The sequence below is a fragment of the Mustela erminea genome, chromosome 19 (genome assembly GCF_009829155.1).
Source record: "Mustela erminea isolate mMusErm1 chromosome 19, mMusErm1.Pri, whole genome shotgun sequence".
NCBI classification, from domain to species: Eukaryota; Metazoa; Chordata; class Mammalia; order Carnivora; family Mustelidae; genus Mustela; species Mustela erminea.
The window spans coordinates 39,991,419-40,002,824 of NC_045632.1; the positions used below are offsets into that span (position 1 = coordinate 39,991,419).

The window sequence follows — 11,406 nt, forward strand, 5'->3', positions numbered from 1 at the left end:
TCTCTCTCTGACAAATAAATAAATAAAATCTTTAAAAAAAAAAAAAAAGAATTCAGGGACTGCACTAGTGGTCAGAGAAACAGAGCACGAAATGAGAGCTGAAACACAGTGCTAGAGAGAGAAAAGGGCCGTAGATGTACTGCAGAATCACAGGAAGGAGGACAATCTTTATATTCTAGAACTTTGTGTTTGTGTGGAGTGGCTAATAAGGGCAACCAAGAGTTCATGTTCTTGGGCTGGCTTTAAGCATAACTGAAATGTACGCTTAACTCAATTGCCTAAGGGGAGACTGGGAATTGACTGCAGTTAATATAAATACTAAAAGAAAAGGCCACTTTGAAATCAAGGGTGAGGCACATGGGATAATTTGGGGAGAAAAGAGTCTCAAGTTATTAGAGGAGACATGTAAAGATCTAAATAGAGCTAGAATAGAAGTTCGTAATTATAGGTGCGTAATGTTTTTGAAAGTTCCCTGATATGGGGAGTTACCTTCAGAATCACACTGGGTGTTCAAGTTAACATGGCACATGAAAGAAATGTCTTGATTAATTTCTAGAGTAAAAATTTAAAATGAACAAACAGTAAGCATGCAAAAGCTCTCTGTAGTTATTGTACTAGGGTACAGAATTTCTAGTTGGGATAAGCATTGCCTATAGTAAATAGCAAAGGAAACCTGAATAAATTGTCTCAGGTTCTTCTATATGTTTGACTTTCTGTACAGTGGCTCCTTCCAGGTGAATGGTACCTGGAGTCTGGTATCTGGGTCTTTGTATACACTCTCTCAGGTTTCAAGAGATACTTTCTTACCTATCTGAACCTGTTAGAGTCAGAACCTTGTTCTAAGTGGAAGGCTGCCTTGAGGTTCATAGAATTCTTGATATTAAAAACTCTCAAAGCAGCTTTCTCTAAAACTTTAGACGAAAGTTCCAGTTAACAATTTCCAATTTCTCCAGCAAGGCAAGGGTTTGGGGATGGGGAGGAATATGCACTAAATTCCCAAACATTTAAAGTTAGCTCTGAAAACTTACTACCACCCCATAATTTAGTCTTTCTAGGAGGCTGTCCTTGCTATGGAGACTGATCAAGAAAATAATCTTCTCGTATGTCCCTGGACTTTATGACATTTGGTTTGCCAACAGTTTCCTTGGCAACATGCCTGAGTTATGTGTTCGACTCTATCCCTCCTCTATGACTTGCACTGTGTCATCATGAACTCACTTTAGCAGCAGCAGCAATGAAATCCTACATTTCAATTCCTTTTTGAGTCACAGATTACTGATTGTAAGTGCATGTGGGGAGACAATGTGGCATCCTCAATAAAAATAAAAGGTCTATAGGTTTTAGAGTCAGACTTCCTTAGTTCAAATCCCAGTACTCTATTTTGCCGCAGTATAATCCTGGACATGTTATTTTAAAAGCCTCAGATTTGCATTTTTTTAACATATTTGCCTTGTCAAATGACAATAATCTTTATATTATTGGACTATAAGGGGAACTAAATGGCATAATATGTGCAAAACATTTAGTGGCATGCTTGGATGCATAGTTGGTATTCTAGTTTAGTATTCTCAGTATTATAATATTAAGTTTTTATTTATATTATATATAAATATATATGTATATATTATATTATACATTCATTATATATTTTATATATTATATATTATATTATATATTAAAATTACAATAAGTATTCTAAGTTAGTATTCAAATTTACAACTCTTGTATACTTCTTACTAAACCATACTTTTCTCAGGAACATATATGGCTCATATTTAAAGTGAACTAGTGCATACTTTAGGTTCTCAAATGTACAGTGTTCATGGTTCACAAAACTTTCCATTTCTGTGTACTAGATACATGAATCTGGCATCTATGAGATATTTTTCCTTGCAGTCGACACGGTCTTTTTTTTTTTTTTTTTTTTTTTTTTTTAAAGATTTTATTTATTTATTTGACAGAGAGAAATCACAAGTAGATGGAGAGGCAGGCAGAGAGAGAGAGGGAAGCAGGCTCCCTGCTGAGCAGAGAGCCCGATGCGGGACTCGATCCCAGGACCCTGAGATCATGACCTGAGCCGAAGGCAGTGGCTTAACCCACTGAGCCACCCAGGCGCCCCAGTCGACACGGTCTTTAGTTCAGTAATACCATTTTCTGTCTCTATGTCTTGGACATTTTTTTATTCATGTAAAATTCAGGTGAAATACCTAATCTTCTCAATCCTTGCTTTTCCTTGGGATAAATATTTGTCCTTCACTACTAAATTGGAATACAGTGACTATGAAATTCTATTGAGATACTATATATTGAAATTCTATGACTTCCACTTAAAAGACTTATAAAACTCTCAGATTTTTTAAAATCTGAAAATTAACTTTAGTGTAGTATTTTATCAATTTCTAAAGTATCTTCATTCTTAATGTATTTACAAGTTGAATTTCTAGCCTAATGATATAGAAATAACTAATTCCTCTAATGCAAGAAAGCATCAGAAGCTTAAATATTTTGCCTATATTCTAAGCCTGAAATTGCTTGTTAGAAGTAAGAATTGAATGAAATATTCGATTACAATCTTTAGTAAATTTATTCATTCATTCAAAACTTATTTGATTGACTGCCTATCATGTGTGAGATACTATGTATGGTAACTGCTGACAATATGTGTGTGTATACATATATATATATACGTATATATATACATACATATATATACGTATATATATATGTATACACACATATAGTCTTTATAGTTCTATAAAGTGCTTTTGATTGAGATTATCTCATTTAACATAATAATCCAATAAGGAAGGTGGATGCTCCATTTTAAGATGAAGATAAACTGATTATAGGAGAGATCAAGTGATTTTCACATCATTCCATAGTTGATGGAATGGACAGAAATCAGATATAGTCTATTAAAACTTTGTTATTTCTAATAAAAACATATTCAGTCTTGTTTTTTTTTTTTAATTTGTTTTACCGCATAGGGGGAAAAAAAACCTAGCTCAATACATATCTTTCTCAAGACTTAAACCTTAAGATAAATAAAGTCTCCTGCCATTGCCTGTGTCAGCCTTGGGTACACTGTATTTCTGAATGACGAGTTAACACATAGAAAATCAATATGTTATGCAGAGTTGGAAGTCCTGGGAAAACCACTTGGTTTCTTTTAGCTAATATATAATGATTTCAGGATGTCTGACTAATGAAGCATAGAATGCAATGTTTCTCTCTAAATGGTGCTATTTCAACACTCAGCCTGGAACTTTATCAGAAATGCAGATTTAGACAAACAGAACTGTCTACGCACCTGCTGAGTTGAACAGTCTCTGCTTGTCCATTCTTTCTTTCAGCAAACCTGTGGCTTTGAGAGCTAGAGAAAATGGTTAAGATCACATATTGATAAGAGATGGGACTAAATTCTGAACCATCACTCCTCTCTTATAAATCTGAGTCTCCTAATTTGTTCTCATCTCCTTAGAGAGGGGACTCTATTTCTGCAGTCCCAGTACCAAGTGCACTGCGAGTTCTCAGTAACTGAGTATTGAATTCTCTGGGTCTCAACTTTTCTTTCTACCACCAAATGTGGGCCTTTGCACCGTATGTGTGCCATTTCATGGGGCTGCAGGTTTTGAACTGGATGAGCCAGTCCTGGTTGCCTTGTCACGCTACACTGGATTGACTTTAAAAGGCTGCTTATAGCAGCCTAATCCAGTAAGTGTTCCATGCTTAAAAAGTTCTCAGTGAACTCATGATATCTGATGTGCTTGCACCCAAATGCACACACAAATGTGGCTTATGGCTATCCGTTTTAATATTATGAACTAAGAGATGTCCCTTAAAATTTCCATTCCTTCTTGTATATCTTGTGTGGGAAGAGACATATAATTTAATCATTGCCATACATATAATTTATATATGAATATTAATTTATAATTACATAATTATATATATATATATGTATGTATAAATACAGTGTTTTCCAGTTATGGTCCTTTAAATACAGGGCCACAGAGGTACTGTTTTCTCTAAAACTATCCTCCTTCCATCCGCATGAGCACAACTAACACCAAAATCAAGGACATCTTCTGTACAATATCTCCCATGAAATTTCAATATCAATGAAAAAAAAAAAAGATAGGGACAAAAGAGAATCACCGCAAGGGCATGTTAAATATTTAACTAAAACTTTCCTCGGTATGTGTAGATAATTGCTAATAAAAATTCGTGAATATTTAAAAGTTCAATTGCCTAGAATTTTTCCAAGGTAAAAGAATGTTATAATGAATTTCCTGTGCTTAACAAATTTATTACAGTTAGATATTATTAAATATAAAATTACCTATCAAAATCACAAAATTCTCCATAAATGTATTTTATTATATATAAATGCCTTCTATTATACCCAAATATATGGTCTATATTACATATATTGTATATATAGATATAGATATTTGAATATATATATACATATATAATGTTTCTTTCCCTCAAAGAAGATCTCTTACTTAGAAATTAAATTCCAGGGACGCCTGAGTGGCTCAGTTGGTTAAGCAGCTGCCTTCAGCTCAGGTCATGATCCCAGCATCCTGGGATCGAGTCCCACATCGGGCTCCTTGCTCAGCAGGGAGCCTGCCTCTCCCTCTGCCTGCCTTTCTGTCTGCCTGTGCTCGCTCTCTCTCCCTCTCTCTCTCTGATAAATAAATAAAATCTTAAAAATAAAAAGAAATTAAATTCCATAAGGGCCTTGATATTTTTCTCTTTTGTTCACTGTTATATCTTCAATGACTTAAATATGCCTGGTATGTAGTAGATAATAAATTTATGTTTGTTAAATGATCCGTGAAACTAAACTTAAGGATTTCTCATGGCAGCAATTGCTTTATGCTAGGCGCTAGCTTGGCACTGGTGATTTGAGGATGAACTTGGCCTGCTCTCTGTCCTTAAGGACCTAACAGGGTGTTTATTTTCATAAAGTTCTCCAGGGTAGCAAAGCTTTCAATAATCCCTATGCCCAAATGTGGGAGCTAAGACTGAGTAAGACTGAGAGATTTGCTCAAGTTCATATACCTAATTGGCGGCAGAGCCAGGAGTGGAACCCAGGCTTTCTACCAGAAACTTTTTTGAAAAATTGTCCTATTTTCCAAAGATTAAAATATGTGTTTTGAGCCACAAACCTAAATGAGTAAACCTGAAGCAGCTCCCTAGTGGTCTCAGCCTCTGGCATGATTCTCAGTAAGAGACCAAGTGGATAGTCAAGAGTGTCCTGAGGAAGGATCTCCTGTCACGTGACTTACGAACATTATAGGAGTTCTAGGGAAAGGATTTATACTCAGAGTCAACAGAATTCTTGAAATTATGAATAGATATCATGAGAAAGCCACTCAACCAGAGTTTTCAACTCTGGAAGGTCCTGGTCTTGAAGCCCAAAAGAGGGTCATGTGGTTTTATTGATCGCTAAAGATAAGAAAAAATGACTTTATGATCATTGCAAGCTGAATTATTACTCTTGACATTTGCAGTTACATCAATATGGTTTTATGTCCAGAAGGAAAAAAGATATTGATAAAATACTAAAGACTGCAACAAGTGGTATTAAACCATACTTCTGTAAGTAAATATGTTAATATATGGTAAATGCCTTAAAAATATACACATATCTTTACATTGTGTGTTTACATTTAGGAGCATAGTTTAAAGAAACAACCTCAAAGAAATTTTTGAGAAAATGGTATAATTTTATATATTATTTTAAAATAGTGGAATAAGAAAACATTCAATATACTATGGCCTTAGTATTTTCTAAAAAAGTCTGTTTGTGTACATATGTTCATTTCATGGCTACCGAACAACCAACTAAAATAGTTCATTTCTAGAAAGGAAAGTTGTGATCATTGCTTGCATAGTTATCATTGGCAGTTGAAAATTATTTCATCAAATAAAATTTCACTGTCTCAAGATGCTGCTTCTCAAATTGTAGGTTCCTAGGAAGCAGAGGAAGTGTTTTCAGTGATTTGAGGAAATTATTTATTTCCCTTTGGAAGAGACTGTACATTTCTTAAATTTGAGAAATATTATTTATTATAAAGTGTAGTTCTCTGTGTGTGAGCTAACACGGAAAAACAAATCCTAAAAGGAAATAAACAAAAATATTGACTGCTATTTTATTTATAGAATCTTCTTTACCTTAAAGACTGTATGCTCCCCTACCACCAAAACAAATAAGCAGAAACCAGTAAATGTCATATTAAAGCCATATAAAATGTAGTGGTTATTCCCTAAATGAGATAGGCTAAATACATCCTGTTTGACTTAACGATCTTTTACTTAGGGTCATTTCTAACTGAAAATTTCATATATTCTCATAGCTATAAGTTACTGTTTTCCAGTTTACTAGTTGCTCTAATTCTGTGGAGAACATTTTATTCCTCTATAAAATTGTAATAGTATTACCTGATTAACTTCATTTTATTTTCACACAAAGTAAGATATTTCTTATGGTCTACATGGAAATATATTATTAAATGTAAATTATTTACTCTATTAATAATTTTAATTACAGCTTGATTAATGAATGAGTGACTCTCTATAGGAAAAAGAAAAGGCTAAAAAGGAAGAGATTTTTATGAATCACTTAACTTTTTATAGGATTTTATTTGTGAGATTGTTATTTTTATCTTTATTTTTAAATAAGAATGTGAACACAGAGAAGTTGGCAACTTGGATCAAGGCTATACAGATTATATATAAATGATGCTGCCGAAATTTGAATATGGACCCTCTGTCTTGAAATTGATCCTTTCGATCATTACTGTGTACTTCTGCTTCTTGAATTCCTTTGAAAATAAGTCCAAGTGTCTTGTATTGTGCCATGCAGCCTCATTAGTCTGATTGTGGGTTCTGCATACCATGTCTCTTCATTTCTCCAGACTGTTCCCACCCAAACTGACTTCTCCACACTCCAACAGGAGACCCAATCTCACCTGAAATTTTTCTTCTCTTTGATTCAATTAAAAATAGTATTCATATATTTTCTGCTCCAGGTTTATCACTATAGCCCACATCTATTAGATGGTAAGATACATACAGTTAGGGTACAGATATTCTTCAGAGATATTTTCATTATCTGTTTTTCTTAAAATTACCTCTATTTTTAGACATTTATTTGTGAAAGAGAGAGAGCAAGAGTGGGGGGGGGCATGGAGAGAGAGGGAGAAGCAGACTACCTCCTGAGCAGGGAGCCTGATGCAGGGCTCGATCCAAGGACCTTAAGATCATGACCTGAGCCAAAAGCAGATGCTTCACCAACTGAACCACCCAGGTGCTCCTAAAATCACCCATTTTAAATATGCTCTGAAGATGAGCTGAATTATAACCTGAAACTTATAAAAGCAGGTTTTTCACTCTGAACGACTGATAAAAGGGAAAATATCTATATTTCTATCTCGGTGTCTTTATTTCTGTCTCTGCATGCCTGTATGTCTGTATTTTGCCATCACACTTGTAAAGTTTCAAAGCAGCACTGGCTTCCAGTGAATGTTCCTATGGTACTATTAGTAAAGTCTTATTGCTCCTGCCTCAGTGGTTATATATATATATATGGGCCAGCAGGACCCTTTCTTTTCATGCTGTGGGGTTCGGTGCACAGCAGAGAGCAACTAAGGTCTCATTCACACCCGTCTGGGTACATCTCCACAGAGGTTACCTCATGAAAGAAAAAATTGGGACCCAGATATGTATTCTTTCTGTATCTTAGAAAGAAGACCTTTTTATGTCTGTTTAAGCAATGAGTTGTTGTTTTTTGTTTTGTTTTGATGCCAAGAACAAAAATCTGACACAAACATAATTAAAAAAAAAAAAAAGTAACTCCACAGGGCTATCACCTCATCAGAACTTTCTAACATGATAGCATTTTTGTCTGTGCCAATTCTGTGCCAGGGGAGAATTGCCAAAACCCATGTATTGAATTTGCATGGGGGAACCTTAGAGGATATGGGAATGGACATTGTAGATAGGCAGATCTGGATTTGTGTCAGTTCTGCCTTCCAGTAGCTGTCTTAGAATGGGGTCTAGTGGAAGCAGATATAAGAATTCTTACGGATTTGAGCAAAGGAGAACCTAGGAGAACGTAGGGAAGTGACCAAGAGAGATGGGGAAGTACAAGGAATTTACGAAGTAAGTATTACTCAGCAGGTTCCAGTTGTGTGTGACTAGAGCTAAGTTCCATTTGGAAACGGAGATTGTAGTACACACCTCAGTCTTGTCCCACCAGATGGGCAAAGAAGCTAAAGTTTTTCTTCTAACTTCCATCTATCATAATCTGAGTCATACTACTGAGACCATTAATTCCCTAGCCCTTGTGACCTACCCACTGAATGGGTGAAACACACACGTGTGTGCACTCACACACACACACACACACACACACACACACACATAACTTAGGTGAGGAGTTATTATAGGATCCTATCAACACATAATGGATCTATGAGCGTAATGTGGTTATGGGAGGGGCTTCTCCAGGGCTTGCTACACTTGGTGGAATGTTTAACTTCTCTCATCCTCATCTGTAAAAAGGACACAAAAATCACAAAGTGTTTTTAAAAGTTATTTGGAGTAGCATGAATAATATCCCTAACACAGTGCCTAACACCAAAGGGCACACACAGAAAAACAGCTATATTTCACCAGTAAGGGATAGTTGACGAAAGATACCTTTAAATATATTGAAGACTCTTTAAAAATGTTTTAAGGCAGTCAGTTCTCTGGGCCACATGATGAATGTTCTTGCAAAATAATATTTGAAGTGCTTTTATCTAGGGAAAGAAGTGCTTTATTTGCAGGTGGGGTTAGGGGTGGGGGTGAACTATGAATCCACTTCCTAAGTTGTAAATGTGTATTAACTCCTGGGAAAGGAAAGGTCAGGTAGAAGGAGGGAGGAAGTGAATTAATTACAAAGCATACTGCTAAGTAATTGTAAGAACCTAAGAAAAGACTGGAAGAATTATTATGGTGCCACATTCTGATTATGGCCATGTCTACATTGAGCAAGTAGGTCAACTTACTTGATAAGAGAAGGAATAAAGGATACAAAGAAGAGGAGTTGAACTAGAAACAATGAAATCTTTGGTTGCTCTCTTGCATATATCCATTTATCAAACAGACATTTGTACATTGGATTAGGTAGTCTCTGTGAGTGCTTGTATATGCAGTGTCTTTGTTTGTATTTGTTATCTTACTGTACAAATAGAACTCTTTGGGGACCCCATAGTTATGTACCTTTCCATATACAACAAAAACAGCAAAATGCACAGTATAAAATAAACCCCCATACAAAATAAAAATAACTTTAAGACCATTGAAACAGGGTATTTTATTTGATATAACTAGGTAAATGCTCATTTAAGACTATTTCAGTTTCAAACTTAAGACTTATCTTGGGCTTGAAATTTAATAGCATATAGTTCCATGTGAAATAGAAAAAAAAAAAAAAGACAGAGCCCTGAGTTCAAATTATGATTGTGTAGAATAGAAATGAGACCATAACATAAACTCTGCAAACCTCAGTTTCCAGTCTTCTGTGGTGTGAGTAATAGTTCTTACTTTGGATGAAATATGAGTCTGCCATTCCTGTTAGCATACTCCAGATCTTCCTGTTACCTGTAGCTCATAATTCTGAGGTAATTCATTTGATCAGTGCGCCCATAGGATTTTTCATAGTCCAATGCATGATACATGAGCATTTTTCACAAATAAGCTATCCCGAACACATTACTATGTGACATAACTTTATAGCATACACGTGTAGACCGCCAGGAATACCACACATGTACTTGTTCATTCACAGTATTTATTAATGAGTATCATATATGGGACTCATACTTTCAAAAACCTCAGAAAAAATATACATAAGACCTAGTCATAGTCCAGAAGTTGATTGTTTTAATAAGAAGGGATGTATATACAGCTAACATTTAGCTCTAAAAGAAAAAAAAGTGTTGGGGATATTTGGAGGAAAAAATATCAAGAATTAATGGTTATAATTAATATATATGGGTGAACCTAATAGAAACAGGGTATATGAAGGTAAAAACTAATTCAGAGGTAGTCTTTGGGTTTAAGCCCTAGTTCTGGCACTTACGTCAGTAAGGCTTTGGGAAATCTACTTAACTTCTAAATGCCTTAGTTCCCTCTTCCCTAAAATGAGATTGTTGTAAGGAGCAAATTTTTCTTCAACACAAGAAAAACAATATAGTGTACGGAATGTGGCAAAAGCTGACTGTTAATCTTTATTATAATATATTGAATTTTGGGTGAAGGACTTTCTGAACACCATTTAATCCTGTCAGTACTATTGAATTAAGACTGGTGTCAACTTCATTTTATATATGGGTGAATTTGGTCTCAAGATGTGTTTTAACTTGCCTAGTTTTATACAGATAATATATGGCTGAAATGGGTTTTCTTCTATATGACTCCAAAACAAGCTCATAACCATTTTGCTCTTTGAAAAACCAGGCACAGCAAGAAGTAAAGTCAGGATAGTGTCTTTGTTGGAAATCCAAACTTGGACAAATAAAGGATGTTGGCATGAAAAAAGAGATAAAGAGAGTTTATAGTCTTATACTTGTGTCTGAAAAACAGCTTGCTAATTCATTAGGAAGGTCCTGTACGTTTGGTGTGATTGCTAATGTAATCAGGGATAAAGATCAGTTTTATCTGACATTAAATAGAGTTGAAAACAATTACCTCCTTTTTAAAACAGGGGTTATATTGCCTTCCCCTCCGTATTGTAGAGATACATACTTTAAAGGATATAACACAAATGTCATTTTTTTTTTTTTCCTATGTAAGACTCAGTTCCTGAGATCAATAGATGACTCGGGAGATGTCTAAGCATTCTAAGCAATCTGCTGTGGGAGTCCAGAAAGGCAAATGGCTAATTCTGATTGGGTGAGACTAGAAAGATAATCATGGAAGGAGCTTTACCTTGAGCTGTGAAAAGATGTGTAAGCTACCATTCTTCTATAATGAGAGTTTTATTGATAGTAGATGTAAAACCCTTTGCTCAATTGCCTTTTATTTTACTTCCTTCAAAACTTTCTATTCTCTAGGTGGCCATCTACTCAGTTACCTGTTCCAGAGACAAGTCATTAAACATATCCAGCAGTAAACAGTAAATACACTCAAACTAGCCCATCTTGCACAAAGTACATAATCAGCAAGTAAAGATGGGTTAATGGGACCTCTTGAATCTTGAATGGGGGTTTTCCTTAGCTGTAGTAATTAACATGTTTGAAAATTAGAATTAATAAATAATCATATCAAGTTCAACCTCAATTACCATTACAAATGTTTGTATTTATTTTGCGGAACAATTGACATCTAATTAGCATGTTAAGAGCT

General features: G+C 35.0%; 1 long non-coding RNA gene across 1 annotated transcript; it reads left to right on the top strand.

Moving 5' to 3' along the window:
* The first annotated feature begins 1,207 nt into the window (after window positions 1-1,207).
* On the top strand, window positions 1,208-11,155 carry LOC116578789. Its single transcript, XR_004281054.1, has 3 exons — window positions 1,208-1,281; window positions 5,523-5,610; window positions 11,115-11,155. It is a non-coding gene; the product is annotated as an uncharacterized LOC116578789 (long non-coding RNA).
* The last annotated feature ends 251 nt before the right edge of the window (window positions 11,156-11,406 follow it).